This window comes from Mauremys reevesii, linkage group 8 (genome assembly GCF_016161935.1).
Source record: "Mauremys reevesii isolate NIE-2019 linkage group 8, ASM1616193v1, whole genome shotgun sequence".
Classification (NCBI taxonomy): Eukaryota; Metazoa; Chordata; order Testudines; family Geoemydidae; genus Mauremys; species Mauremys reevesii.
Genome location: NC_052630.1, coordinates 60,191,520 through 60,204,705, shown reverse-complemented (window position 1 = coordinate 60,204,705; position 13,186 = coordinate 60,191,520). Strand labels below are relative to the sequence as shown.

General features: G+C 39.2%; 1 long non-coding RNA gene across 1 annotated transcript in view; it reads right to left on the bottom strand.

Annotated features, from left to right (window-relative positions):
- Positions 1-4,119: 4,119 nt before the first annotated feature.
- LOC120370948 overlaps positions 4,120-13,186 on the bottom strand; it is an 81,203-nt gene continuing 72,136 nt past the window's right edge. Inside the window, exon 2 of the long non-coding RNA XR_005584077.1 lies at positions 4,120-5,964. This is a non-coding gene — a long non-coding RNA (uncharacterized LOC120370948). The remainder of the gene's footprint in view (positions 5,965-13,186) is intronic.

Sequence of the window (13,186 nt, the reverse complement as noted above, 5' to 3'; positions counted from 1 at the left end):
AAACAACACTCAGTGGGCAACAGAACAAGTTTCCAGTGTTAATGCATGGATTGTCCGTCAGATACTGCTGACAACGACCAGAGCAATAATAGCATAACCAAGGATAAAACATTTATACAGGATATCAATCTTCATATCTTAGGACATAAGCCAACCACTAATTGCAGAGGGATGGGATAAAGCTTCCTCAGAGATGTTTTATTGCATAATTATCTGTCTCCTTTGAAGATGACTGCTAGAGACAGAACAACAACCTGCTCTAGATGGACAGTTCCCCTGTAAGTTCCCATGATTAAAGTAAGATTTAATGGCACTTTAAATCTAGATCCCACTGAGTTAATTTTTAACCAAACTCTTTCTCAAACAGCTAAATTTGCAGCACAGACCTTCAATTTTGGGATGCAAATTGGGTTGCATAAAATAGGAACCAACACAAATCTAATCTTTCTGGAGAATGAAGTGTATTTTATTTTATTTTGGTGTGAGATTTTTCCATTCCACATCCTGGGCATATTTAGCCTAAGCAGAATGGGTTAAACACAGTACAGTAAAAACACAAGTTGTTCTTGTTTCCAACCTAGCAGGGCAGAATAATTTAAATGACCTGCTTTTTTTTTTTTAAATCAGTGATTTAAATTAGTTTGATGCTTTAATTTATGCTGTTGCAAACTTTAATCTAAAGTTTATAATGAACAAAAAAACAAAAATCTGCTAGGATATTTTATTTGAATTTTACAAAACTGCTATAGGTAAAAAACGAATATTTCAACATTTAGCCTGTGATCCTGTGAACACTTCCGAAGGTACATAACTTTACGCACATGAGTACTCTTGTTGACTTCAACAGCAGTCATGTGCTTACAGCTAATCATGTGCAGAAATATTTGCAAAATCAGGGTCCACATTTATTTTTATTAAAAACTTTTTAGTTGAAGCAAAATAGATTTTATGCAAAGTAAAGTGTTAACAGCTAAACATTACTTAGAGTTTCAATATTTTAAACAAAGTTATTGTAAACTTTTTAATATTAGTCTATATTTAGGCTCTGAAGAGGACAAGTCCCATGGACTTTTAACTGACAACCTGGATGGAGTACAGCCTGGTTGAAGATTTCCAGCTTACTTGGCTTGTGGAAGTTCAATATATCAGAAAATGATGTGTTGGTTGCAAATATAGCACGGGCTATTTGCTTATCAATGCTGTGTGTATGACCTGGTGTTGTTTACGCAGTAAGGATGTTCATGAGGACCTGAACTGGTCCTTTTAATCAGAAACAAATATTTTAAGTGTGAAAGTTCTTTGAGATTTTTTCTATTATCTAACAAAAAACTCCACTAGCAATTACAACACTAAACAAGTAAATACAAAACATCCACATTAGCAGCATATGGCTATACAATGGGGAGAAAGTAAGACTAGAATATGAAAAATAAAATAGATCTGATTACTTTTTAAAACCTATTCAAATAAAAATATTTTGTATTGATTTAAAAAAAATCAAGGTTATTTGTCTAAAACTACAACCTAGGTTAGCAGATGCAAGAAGTCTGGATAGTTTGGCTAAGGCTCAGAATCAATATGTGAACTTGTGTGTCCTTATCTTAGCCCACCTTCTGAACCTGCCGAGATATGCTCTTCCTAATTTGTACATTGTAGATATGATGAGATTGAAACACAAACAGATATGCCCTGCAGAGAGGAGATTCTCGGAAGATAATGCAGTGCAGCAAATGACAAGTGTGTAATAACTACTTTAGCTGACAAACTAGGGAAAACATATTTACTAAAAATGGGGGGTGAAATCCTCCCCACTGAAGTTGGTGGCAAAATTCCCATTTTAAATTTTCCTCTTTATCTGGCATTTCTTTGTCCCCTGTTCCCTGCCACTACACTACCTAAAATTTGAAACAAATAAAATAAATTGTACTGTAATAAAGACTACAATTATGGGTTATTCTTCAGTGAGTTTTTGCATTTCCCCCACTTTGGAAGAAGTTAAACTATAAACAACAAAGTAATGAATAAAAATAAATGAAGGAAATATTCAAAATCCTCAAAGTGGATTATTATAGTCTCTGCATTATTATATTATTATTATTATAGAATCTCTACATTGTAAGAATTTAGTTTGGGGGGCATGGATCAGCATTCACATTACACTCCCTGTCAGTATCCTGCCTGGTCCGAGCAAGCTAATAGTCCAACCAGCAGACCAAATTCAGTGATGAATCATGGTCACGTGCCACCTGAGCTACATTGCTCATACACTAGGAAGAAGAATTTAGCTCTAGCTAGAGAAAATTAATTAATGCAGTTGTTTCTTATATATGAGGTCCTAACAAGACCCTGGAATACGCTGTCTGCTTCTGTGTTGTAGGCAGGATATTCCTGAGGTAAACTACAAGAAAAATGAATGTTTTTACCATTGGTAACACTACAAGTGTGTGAGAGATGGGCTCCATTATAATAATAATCGGAACTCTAAACCACCTCTAGATTTAGAGTAGTTTATTTTTGCACACGTGCAGTGTTATTTGCATCCATGCCAGACACAAACTGCAATGCCATTTAAAACTGAATGATTTACAGAAACAGAACTCAAGCTACTGTCTTCCTATGCAAGAAAAATCTGTGTCAAACTATTGCCTTCAAGGTCCATTTCTATAGGTAGTGCTAAACTATCTCAGTCACAGATCATCAAATGCTCCCTCAGTCAGTGAGTAGTTTGGTATTACCCAGAGGCTTTCACAATTTTCTGAACCAGTTTTGGCCATCTTGACCTATCGCTTTCCTGTCCATTGCCACTGTCACTGCATAGATTGTGATCAGGAACAGACAGCCCTCCCAGCCCCAAAGTCTTGACCCCGTTCTCCGACACATGTAATGCCTCAGTGTTCATCTCAGGAATTCAGCTACTCCTCAAGGTATGTGTGCATATTCCAAAGCTCAACTTCAGTGGCACATACGGATGTGCATTGAATGTTAATGCTCATAATGGACTGGAAAGCAAGGGTGGGATTTTCAAAGATGCATGAGAGAAATTGATGGGAAGGGTATCCTGGTAGCCTAAGCAGCTTTGAAATACTCAGAGTAGGACTGTCAACACTAACAAATTATCTCCCAAAATGTTCTGAGATCTTTTGTGGAGTTGAGTCTTCTACATGAATCCCAGTTTCATTACCACCTCAGTGAACTGAAGTAACTTGCTCATGTATTTTCTTATAAAATATGACACAAGTGTGGTTAACACATCTGGCTTATTTGATATTAAACTATATTCTGAATGTACCAAAAAAACAACAACAAAAAACCCACAACACTTTCCCTTCCTTAGACTGCTAACACTAACTGCTCTTGAGGCAGTTCCCGAGTTATTCTCACAGGGCCATATCTCTGCCCTTCATCTTTATTGTAAAATGCCATCTTAAGGTGTTCTAGTTTTAAACACTTATATGCCCAAGATCGAGTCCATATAGCGTATTTACTATTTTATTTTTTAATTAGAACCATACTTATCGCACTAGGAAACAGCTACCCACTTCTTTCTGCACACCCCATAATGATCCAGGTTCCTTACAATATGGATAATGGCCACTTAGAAACTTTCCATCTATTTAAAAAGATTTGATTACTAATAAAATATCCTGTATTTTTCTGTTTCTGGGTATTTCTTTTCATCTATTTAATCAATTTAAGCAAAAAAGGAAATGTTTGAAGAACATATGGGGTTTTACAGAGATGAAAAAAAAATAATATAACTAAAGGCTTTTTTTCGCCCCAAATGCCTAACTTACTAAAGCCTTTTGGGAGCACGAACCTAGGGAAAAAGACGACTTGCAGTTGCACGGTCAATTTTTCCCATTTTCCACTAGTTTACTAAGGAAAGCATAGAATTGTAAAATGCATTTCTAGGGGTTAGACGAAGCTTTTACTGAATTCTCTTAGACTTTGAAGGGCATACTTGGCGGTGCTTGAGATAAGGATTAAGATGGCATAGGCCTTATTATACAGAAGTGGCTTTAGATACAAAAACGGCCTTCTGGAAGCTGAAGCAATCAACACATGTCAGACAACTAAATCAAAGATATACCTGCTGATAAATAAAAGGAGATCTGTGGGTAAATCAGTGTTTTTCCTTTATTTAAAGTAATTCAGTGTTAACTCTAGTGATATCCTATGGAGCACTGCAACAGGATTGCAAATATTTGATACAGTATATGGGTATCACTGGACAGTAGCTACAACAGTGTTGGAAGTGCTAAAAGGAAAGCCACAACATCAGAGGCAACTACTCCTTGTAATACATATAGTTGACTTTTCCTTTAAAATAACTGGAATCTGCTGAGAAAGAAGAGTTTTCAAATTTCACAGCTGATGTGGTTGAGACTGTGATCTTTCATAATGGAGAAATAGACAGATATAGCATGATGACATGACGTATCAGGAGAGAAAGAAAGAAAAGAGCCAGCAGCCAAGTAATAAAGACCACATCAAAGAAAGAGTTCAATTTACCCTAATTGCCAATCACAGAGCTCAGCATTAGTCACAATACACCCTTCCTGGCCAGCTTGTGTGCTTCCTTTTAATTCTCACCCAGTCACCCAATTAGCACCTTATTAACTACTCACACAGGGCTTCTACTTTCAGACAAGTCCACTGTAGCTTATAAGTCATTATGTACATAAACACCATTGCATCCTATACTCCTGCTTCAGGTATGAAATAGGTTCTAGTGAATAGCAGCTGTAAACAGATCCTGCAATGGATTTTAGCTTGAAGGACTACCATTACTTCCTGTAATTTACAGTATACATGTTGATGAACATTTGAAATATAAGGCAACATGCTGTTTTAATAGGTATATTACATTACATACATACAGCTCAACTAATCAGTAGCATTACATTTAATATTGTTCCATATTCTTTGCACCTATAGACTTGCATTTTGGCTCTCATCTAATGTATTGTTTCCAAAGGGCCAGATCTTCCATTGGTGTGTAAACAAGCATAGCTCTAATGGTTTCAATGGAACAATTTTAATTTTCTCCAACTGAAAATCTAGCCTCAGTTCTCTTCTGAATATCAGCTATTTTGAAACAAAATATGAAAATATCTTACAGATCCTTGTGTCCTGAATGCTCACTGGGAGTTAATACCCTTCATCATGAACTGTTTATCCACTTGTGGGCCAAATTAACGGTGCACTGGGTAATCAAGGATATTTGAGGAGCATCCAGGAGAAGGGTGATTTTCTATCACCATAGCATTCGACTGGGAGCAAGTCCCCAGCCAAAGGTGACAAGAATGGTGGGTCTGATGTGCAAGGGTACATTATGCCACCAGGAAACAAGGAGAAACTTGGGGTAGTGTGGCTATTTCTTGGGGAGGTATTTTTCTCCCACCACACTGGACCCAAGACTCAGTTTGCAAGAAAGGTCAGGTGTGAGCAGCTGATATAATGGGATATAAATATTCAACTAAGACTCCAAAAATAAAATAGAAATATCAGCTTCCAAGTTTATATATAACAAATGCACAGGGCTTTTTAAAATATCAGCAGAGAAATTATAAGCTCTTCTCACAAAAAATAGACTTAAATGTATTTGCCTGTTTTTTATTTTAATTAAAATGATCTCCTGATCCAGCTGTTGGTGGATGCCAGCTTGTGAAATAATTAGAAACCCCATATAACACAAGTAGTATTCGAGTCCAGAACAAAGTTGTAACAATTTCAGAAACAAATCTTGCAGCCATTGAAGTCCACTGTACCTTTACTTTCTACTTCACTGGGAGCAGGATTTGGCACTTCCTGTTTAGTTCCAATTAAAACATCAGTGGAGGAAATGTACTTTTGCAGCACATGAGGAGTTTTCAGTCAGGCTGATGCACAGTTCCCTGTTTAGAGATGTAAACATCCAGGACAAAAGGAATGCAGTAGCTCCACATCACTCTATCCATGGATCTGTGAAAATATATGATTGAGCCCATAAACAGCATAATTAAACTGGGCCAAATCTTTCAAGTCCTTGCTCAGAACCTGTGACAGAATACACCTCTTTATGCACACCCTACCCACTCTTATAAAAATGTTTGTAAGGTATCATTTGAAAATTCAATTTGCTGGTCAGTATTGTCCTGATAAAATATCTGGGGCAACATTGTATGTGAATTTATAAGATTCCCCTATATAGGGTTATTAACACATGTTCCAAATCCCACAGTCCTGCCTAAAGAGAAATTTGTAAACAAGCCGATCATAAACAAAAGAATGTGTGCTCTGCTTAATTTGCATTTAAACAGTAAATGGAGTCATCAAGTAAGGAGTGGAACAAAGAAAGCTGAAACAGGTGAGAAAAGCTACCAGGGGTCATCATTCCACATAGACTCTGTCTTCTAGTGCCCAGCTGGAAATGTTTTTCCAGAGACGTACCAAAACTATAAAAAAGGAGGGCAAACACCCTAAGGCAGTGCTTCTCAAAGTCGGGCCACCGCTTGTTCAGGGAAAGCCCCTGGCAATCTGGGCTGGTTTGTTTACTTACTGCATCCACAGGTTCGCCGCTCCAGGCCAATGGGGTCTGTGGGAACCAGTGCGGGCTAAGGGATGTGCTGGCTGCCCTTCCTGCAGCCCCCATTGGCCTACAGCAGCAAACCGCGGCCAGTGGGAGCCACGATCGGCCGAACCTGCGATGCGGCAGGTAAACAAACCAGCCCAGACCACCTGGGGCTTTCCCTGAACAAGCAGTGGACCGGCTTTGAGAAGCACTGCCCTAAGGCACCTCTCTTTCTCCGTCCATTGCATTGACTACACCTAAAAGAGACAAAAGAAGTATTCATTAGACACTGAGGGAAGGGTCCTGACCTGAGAGTTTTGTCAGTAATCTGCTGGAGCATATGGTGAGAAACTTTGCTCAAGTCGAATATAGTTTGTTAAGTTAGGCATTAGTAAATATTTTATCTATTTTTCTTGTAACCATTTCTGACTTTTGTGCCTCATTGTACTCACTTAAATGCTATCTCTTTGTTGTTAATAAACTTCTCTTCCTGTTTTATCTAATCTATTGTGTTTAAACTAAAGTGTTTGAAGGACTACTTGAGATGCATATTATTCTCTTTAAAAAATAACAGATTTAAAATACTAGTATGGCCCAGGAGATGACTTAGATTCTGGTGAAAATACGAGATTGGGAGCGTGTTGGGGTCACCTTGCAGTATAAGCAAGGTTGGTGAGAGCCAGAGTATAACCCAAGTGTGGCTGGCAGGCTGCAGTTGCACACACAGACACTCAGGGTGTGGCTTGCATGCTGGAAGGCTGTTTGTGGGCAGCACAGATGGGAGCCAAATCCACTAAAGCAGGGAAGACAAATTTTGGATCCATCTGGGAAAGGCAGATATGAAGAGAGATGGCTGTGTGCCATCCTCTCCTCTAAGCCTCCATGAGACTCCAGATCTTCAGATGGGGAGGGTAACAGAAGTGGAAGGTGAGGAGGCTGGTTGTACTCTACCCAACCCCTCCCATGTCCCACCCCTCGCACCTCCATGCCTGCTAGAAATTCCATGTACAAATTATTCCACAGACTGCATTATCTTACATATACTCCCCCTCTGTATTATGGAGCCACTTCTGAGGAGGAGACGCAGCCATGATCAGTGGGGACCCTGGAGCTTGGCTGCTGCTTGTAAGAATAGCAGGGAGAAAATGGACACCACTGAATAGCCCTTGCCTTGAGATCCACATTGATCTTGGGGGACCTACAGGTTTAGCTGGGGTTTAGCTCTGTGCTCAAAGGACTTTTCCCTTCCCACTCCCGTGATCGGAGACACGCAATGCACAAAGGGACAGGAGGCGGGACCCAATTATGTTTTGGCAAGTGGAGCTGGCTATCCACACAGTATAATCTGTATGCCACAAACTGTGCTCTGCCTTAGATTGCATGATTCCACTCTGTTCTTAGTGTGTTACTGTGCCCAATGATACCATTTAGCCTTTAGGTTGGGAATGTGCTTCTGTGACTCAGCCATCAGGCTAATGAGGAGCAAGGATGGACCAGGCCTCAGGCCTTCTCCTACTACTCATGGGCTGCTAACACTAATGGCAGCTCTAACATGGAATTGTGACTCTAACTCTCCAGAGTAATGGTAAATGGGGAGCTCTTTGTGGCATATCCCCACTTGTACACTGAAGCAAATCTAGGTATAGCCTGCCTTACAATGCTGCAACAACAAGAGTTACCTAGGATCAGGTCCTACATACACAAGAATAATATTATCTCTATATCCTAGTCTTGCATAGAGTGAGTATTTTTCCATATCTTTAGGCATGTTCAAAAATGTCTGACCTGGAACAACGCTTCCTCAGCTCCCGTCCACTCACGCCCCTTCTCTACCTACGCTACATTGATGACATCTTCATCATCTGGACCCATGGGAAAGAGACTCTGGAAAAATTCCACCACGATTTCAACAGCTTCCACCCCACCATCAACCTCAGCCTGGACCAATCTACACGGGAGGTCCACTTCCTAGACACTAAGGTGCAAATAACTGATGGTCACATTAACACCACCCTATACCGAAAACCTACCGACCGCTATGCCTACCTTCATGCCTCCAGCTTCCATCCCAGGCACACCACAAGATCCATTGTCTACAGCCAAGCACTGAGGTACAACCGCATCTGCTCTAACCCCACAGACAGAGACCAACACCTACAAAATCTCCACCAAGCATTCTCAAAACTACAGTACCCGCACGAGGAAATAAGGAGACAGATCAACAGAGCCAGACGTGTACCCAGAAGCCTCCTACTGCAAGACAAACCCAAGAAAGAAACCAACAGGACTCCACTGGCCATCACATACAGTCCCCAGCTAAAAACCCTCCAGCGCATCATCAGGGATCTACAACGCATCCTGGAGAATGATCCCACACTTTCACAGGCCTTGGGTGGCAGGCCAGTCCTCACCCACAGACAACCTGCCAACCTGAAGCATATTCTCACCAGTAACTGCACACCGCACCATAGTAACTCCAGCTCAGGAACCAACCCATGCAACAAACCTCGATGCCAATTCTGCCCACATATCTACACCAGCAACACCATCACAGGACCTAACCAGATCAGCCACACCATCACCAGTTCATTCACCTGCACGTCCACCAATGTAATATATGCCATCATATGCCAGCAATGCCCCTCTGCTATGTACATCGGCCAAACTGGACAGTCTCTAAGGAAAAGGATAAATGGACACAAATCAGATATTAGGAATGGCAATATACAAAAACCTGTAGGAGAACACTTCAACCTCCCTGGCCACACAATAGCAGATCTTAAGGTGCTCATCCTGCAGCAAAAAAACTTCAGGACCAGACTTCAAAGAGAAACTGCTGAGCTCCAGTTCATCTGCAAATTTGACACCATCAGCTCAGGATTAAACAAAGACTGTGAATGGCTTGCCAATTACAGAACCAGTTTCTCCTCCCTTGGTTTTCACACCTCAACTGCTAGAACAGGGCCTCATCCTCCCTGATTGAACTAACCTCGTTATCTCTAGCTTGCTTCTTGCTTGCATATATAAACCTGCCCCTGGAAATTTCCACCACTTGCATCCGAAGAAGTGGGTATTCACCCACGAAAGCTCATGCTGCAAAACGTCTGTTAGTCTATAAGGTGCCACAGGATTCTTTGTTGCTTTTACAGATCCAGACTAACACGGCTACCCCTCTGATACTTCAAAAATGTCATGACTTTGGGCCATGTTACCAGGAGTCAATTCCAGCATTACTTGGCCGCCTAGTGACAAATCCTCTCATTTAAATTCTAACAGAGAGAATGGATTAAGATCTTTATGTTCACAAAGCCAAACAAATATTTAATTCCAAATTTCATAACATCTCTCACATGAATGACTTATTGGAGATAGGAATTAATATAAAAAAACAACAAAAGGATGGACATCACCTGTAGCTCAAAGGAAAGATTCTGCTTCTTCATATAAATAGATTGCAATGGCTAGCCAGAGACAGAAAGTCCTGTTGAACTCTTAATATCTTTTTAATAATTTACTACAATAATAAAATACGGCTTTGAGATCAATGATAAGAAGATAGTAAGGTGAATTACCAGCATCAGCAAGAGAAATTAACATCACTATATTCACTATAATCAAACAAAGATTTAGGAGTGTGGATCAGATTTACAAAGGTATTTAGGTCCCTAAAGATTTTATTTTCAAGGAGAGTTAGGCACCTAACTCACATAGGTGCTCTAGTAAACCCAATTAGACACCTGTCTGTATCTGTAGGTATCTAAGTAAATGAGGCCCTGCTTCATATATGCAGTCTTCCCCCCCACACACACACACCCTCTTGATCAAATTTGGTGGCACTCTTTGTAAATTTTTAGAAACCTATGAACAGATGAAGATAATGGTTTAGAATAGCAGTGTCACAGCACTTGTATCTGCTATCACCATCCTATAATAATCAAATGATACACAGGAAACTTATGGCACATTCATATTGCCTGACAAAGTCCCCCAATACCAAAGTTACCACAAAGAAATTAAACAGGATATACCGCTCACAAATTTTTAAATACTGCCATTTGGCAGCAAGATTTTTGAAAGTCAATTACTATGGCTTTCGTCTTCCAACTGGTTGCCTCGGGATCTCCACTGATTTCAGTGGGATTTTGCCAAGGGCACCTGGGTCAGACCCTATAGAACAAACTGCAATATCATAGAATGGATTACTACCTGAAATTACAACACGAAGTGTGCAACAGCTGTTTGCAGCCCACTGTAGCTCTTAAATTGCTTTAGTGGTTCTGCCATCATGGATGACAGTACTGAAAAAAACTTTACCCTGTTTGGTAAGGGTGGTCTGATGAAGTAAGATGTTCTGAGTCTCGTGGGACCTTTCCTTGACTAGCCATCAAGATTGGATCTTTCAGCTAGGACACAATGCATTTCCCACTTATTCTGTACCACAGAACTACATCTTCTGAATCAGAATATATACAACTCATGTTATCAACCTACTGGATACTACCATGCCTCCATAATAAACACAATAAGTTATTTAGTTGTAAAAACATCTGGACATATCTTCTCAGTGCCACACCCCAGGATCCTTTAGGCAACTAGCCAAAGTTCAAATACATTTTCCTCCATGGTTCATTAATTAAATATATTAGTTCTTCCCTCCTCACAAAAAGGATGTACAAAATGAAGTTCCTTTGAACATTAGGTATTGGCTCTTTAAAAAGTATAATTAATTCTTACTGTATATATTGTTAAAGGAACTATCATGCAATGTAATCTTAATAAAAAGGAAAGGAATATTGCCAGTCTATAGCAGGACTTCTTATGATTAGTTTTCATTTGATAATTAACAAGATGGCACAGGTTCTTCATTCTTTACATACTTATCTTGTCAGGTCTCAAAACATATTTCGTGGTGAATGTGATACTTGGCTTACCCACCGTATTTTCATTCAGTCTGATGCTTGCTGCATGAGAAATAGAAGCTCTCACAGCTGCCCAGTTTGCTGTTCTTCTCCCATAAGGGCACAAAAATGCCCCAGATTTTAATAAAATTGTATTAATAACAAAATAAAAGAAACCATATTCTGTATTAGTGAAACTGACAAACATAAAAATCACTCTTTTTGATTTAATTTCTCCATTTAAAATCTTAGAACCAAATTCCAGCTGTCAAACAAGCACACACAAAACTCTCACTGACTTCAATGCATATCTAGTTTGAATCACTAAGGGAATAATTTGGATCTTGATGTTATTGTAACAATTGCTATTCAGAAAAATTCTATCAAAACTAACAACAAAAAAAGAGAATTTGCAAACCAAACTACAAACAATTTTAAGTGTTTCACACATGTTTGAAACACTTCACAATATATTGTGATCTTTCGCTAAATTTGTGTCCTTACAAAAAATGTCACGTTTATTACACAGTGTTTTGGAATGGCTGTATTTTTTATTTGAAGCATGTAATTTATTTCTTGCTTTACACACTTCTGCAGTCTTCAGATAACTTAAATATTAGCTAATGAGTAGATTTTTTAAAAAAGTAATCCAATAGGGGACCCAATCTTTTGTGCCAATGGAAACTGTGACTGAGTCAGAGTTGAAGATCAGGCCCTTAAGTAGATAAAGAGGAGAGTACATTTCAGTGTTTAGAAAACAGCAACAGTACTTTCTTGCAGATATATTTAAGTAATCCAAACACAGGTAGTCTATGTAGCACCTACAGTCTACTGTGTTGTGTGACCCAGAACACTAGTACATTTGTAAACTCAAAGGAAACATGCTCATGAATTGTCATAAGCAACTCAAACAACTAAAGGAATGCCTTTCCTATTCTCCAGAGCTGTGCTGCGGATCCTCAGATTTAAAGGGACAGAAGGCTGAAAGTATCAAGCTCTGACATTTTATTCAGTTTTAGAATAATCATTTCATGTAGCTCCCCATTATTATATATCTGAACACATTACAGTGTAGGGATATTAAAGAAGGTTTATATTAAACATGATTTATATGAGAAATGATTTATTGATTTATTGTTAATTGATACTTTATAACTTAAGGTTTATGTTAGAAGTAAATTTGTGATTCCCAACATTTAGCCTCTAACCTGCAAGACACCAGCTGTGTCTGTGTGAAGCCTGCTCAAAGAGATAACTTGTTAAGCTCAAAGAAATACTTTGTATAAAACTTGCTAAACATTAATTAACTCTTAAGTAAGCCAAAACAGTAGCTGTTATAGTGTATAGACAGAGACCCCCACCCTCTGTAAGTTTTCATCTCACTTTATCTTTGCTTGTTAAAAGACAGGGAGTCTCACATAAATTGGTAACACCCCAAAAGGTAAAAATAACAGTGAAATAGATGTGATTAAGCTAGAGAATGTATGTGAATGAATGGTTAGGGAGGTACCAGCCTGAAGAATTCAGTGTCGGCTGAAGAAGGTGTCAAGTGGGATCAACCAGATGACTCCCGGAGGACAAACCGGAATCCACCCACCACACCTCAAAGGAAGGAAAAACAAAGCATCTGACAACATGGAGCCAGCCACCTGCTGATTGATTTAGCAACAGCAAAATGAAGCAACTCTCATGAACTGACATAGGAATAAATTCCTATAAAACTGGACTCTAAAGA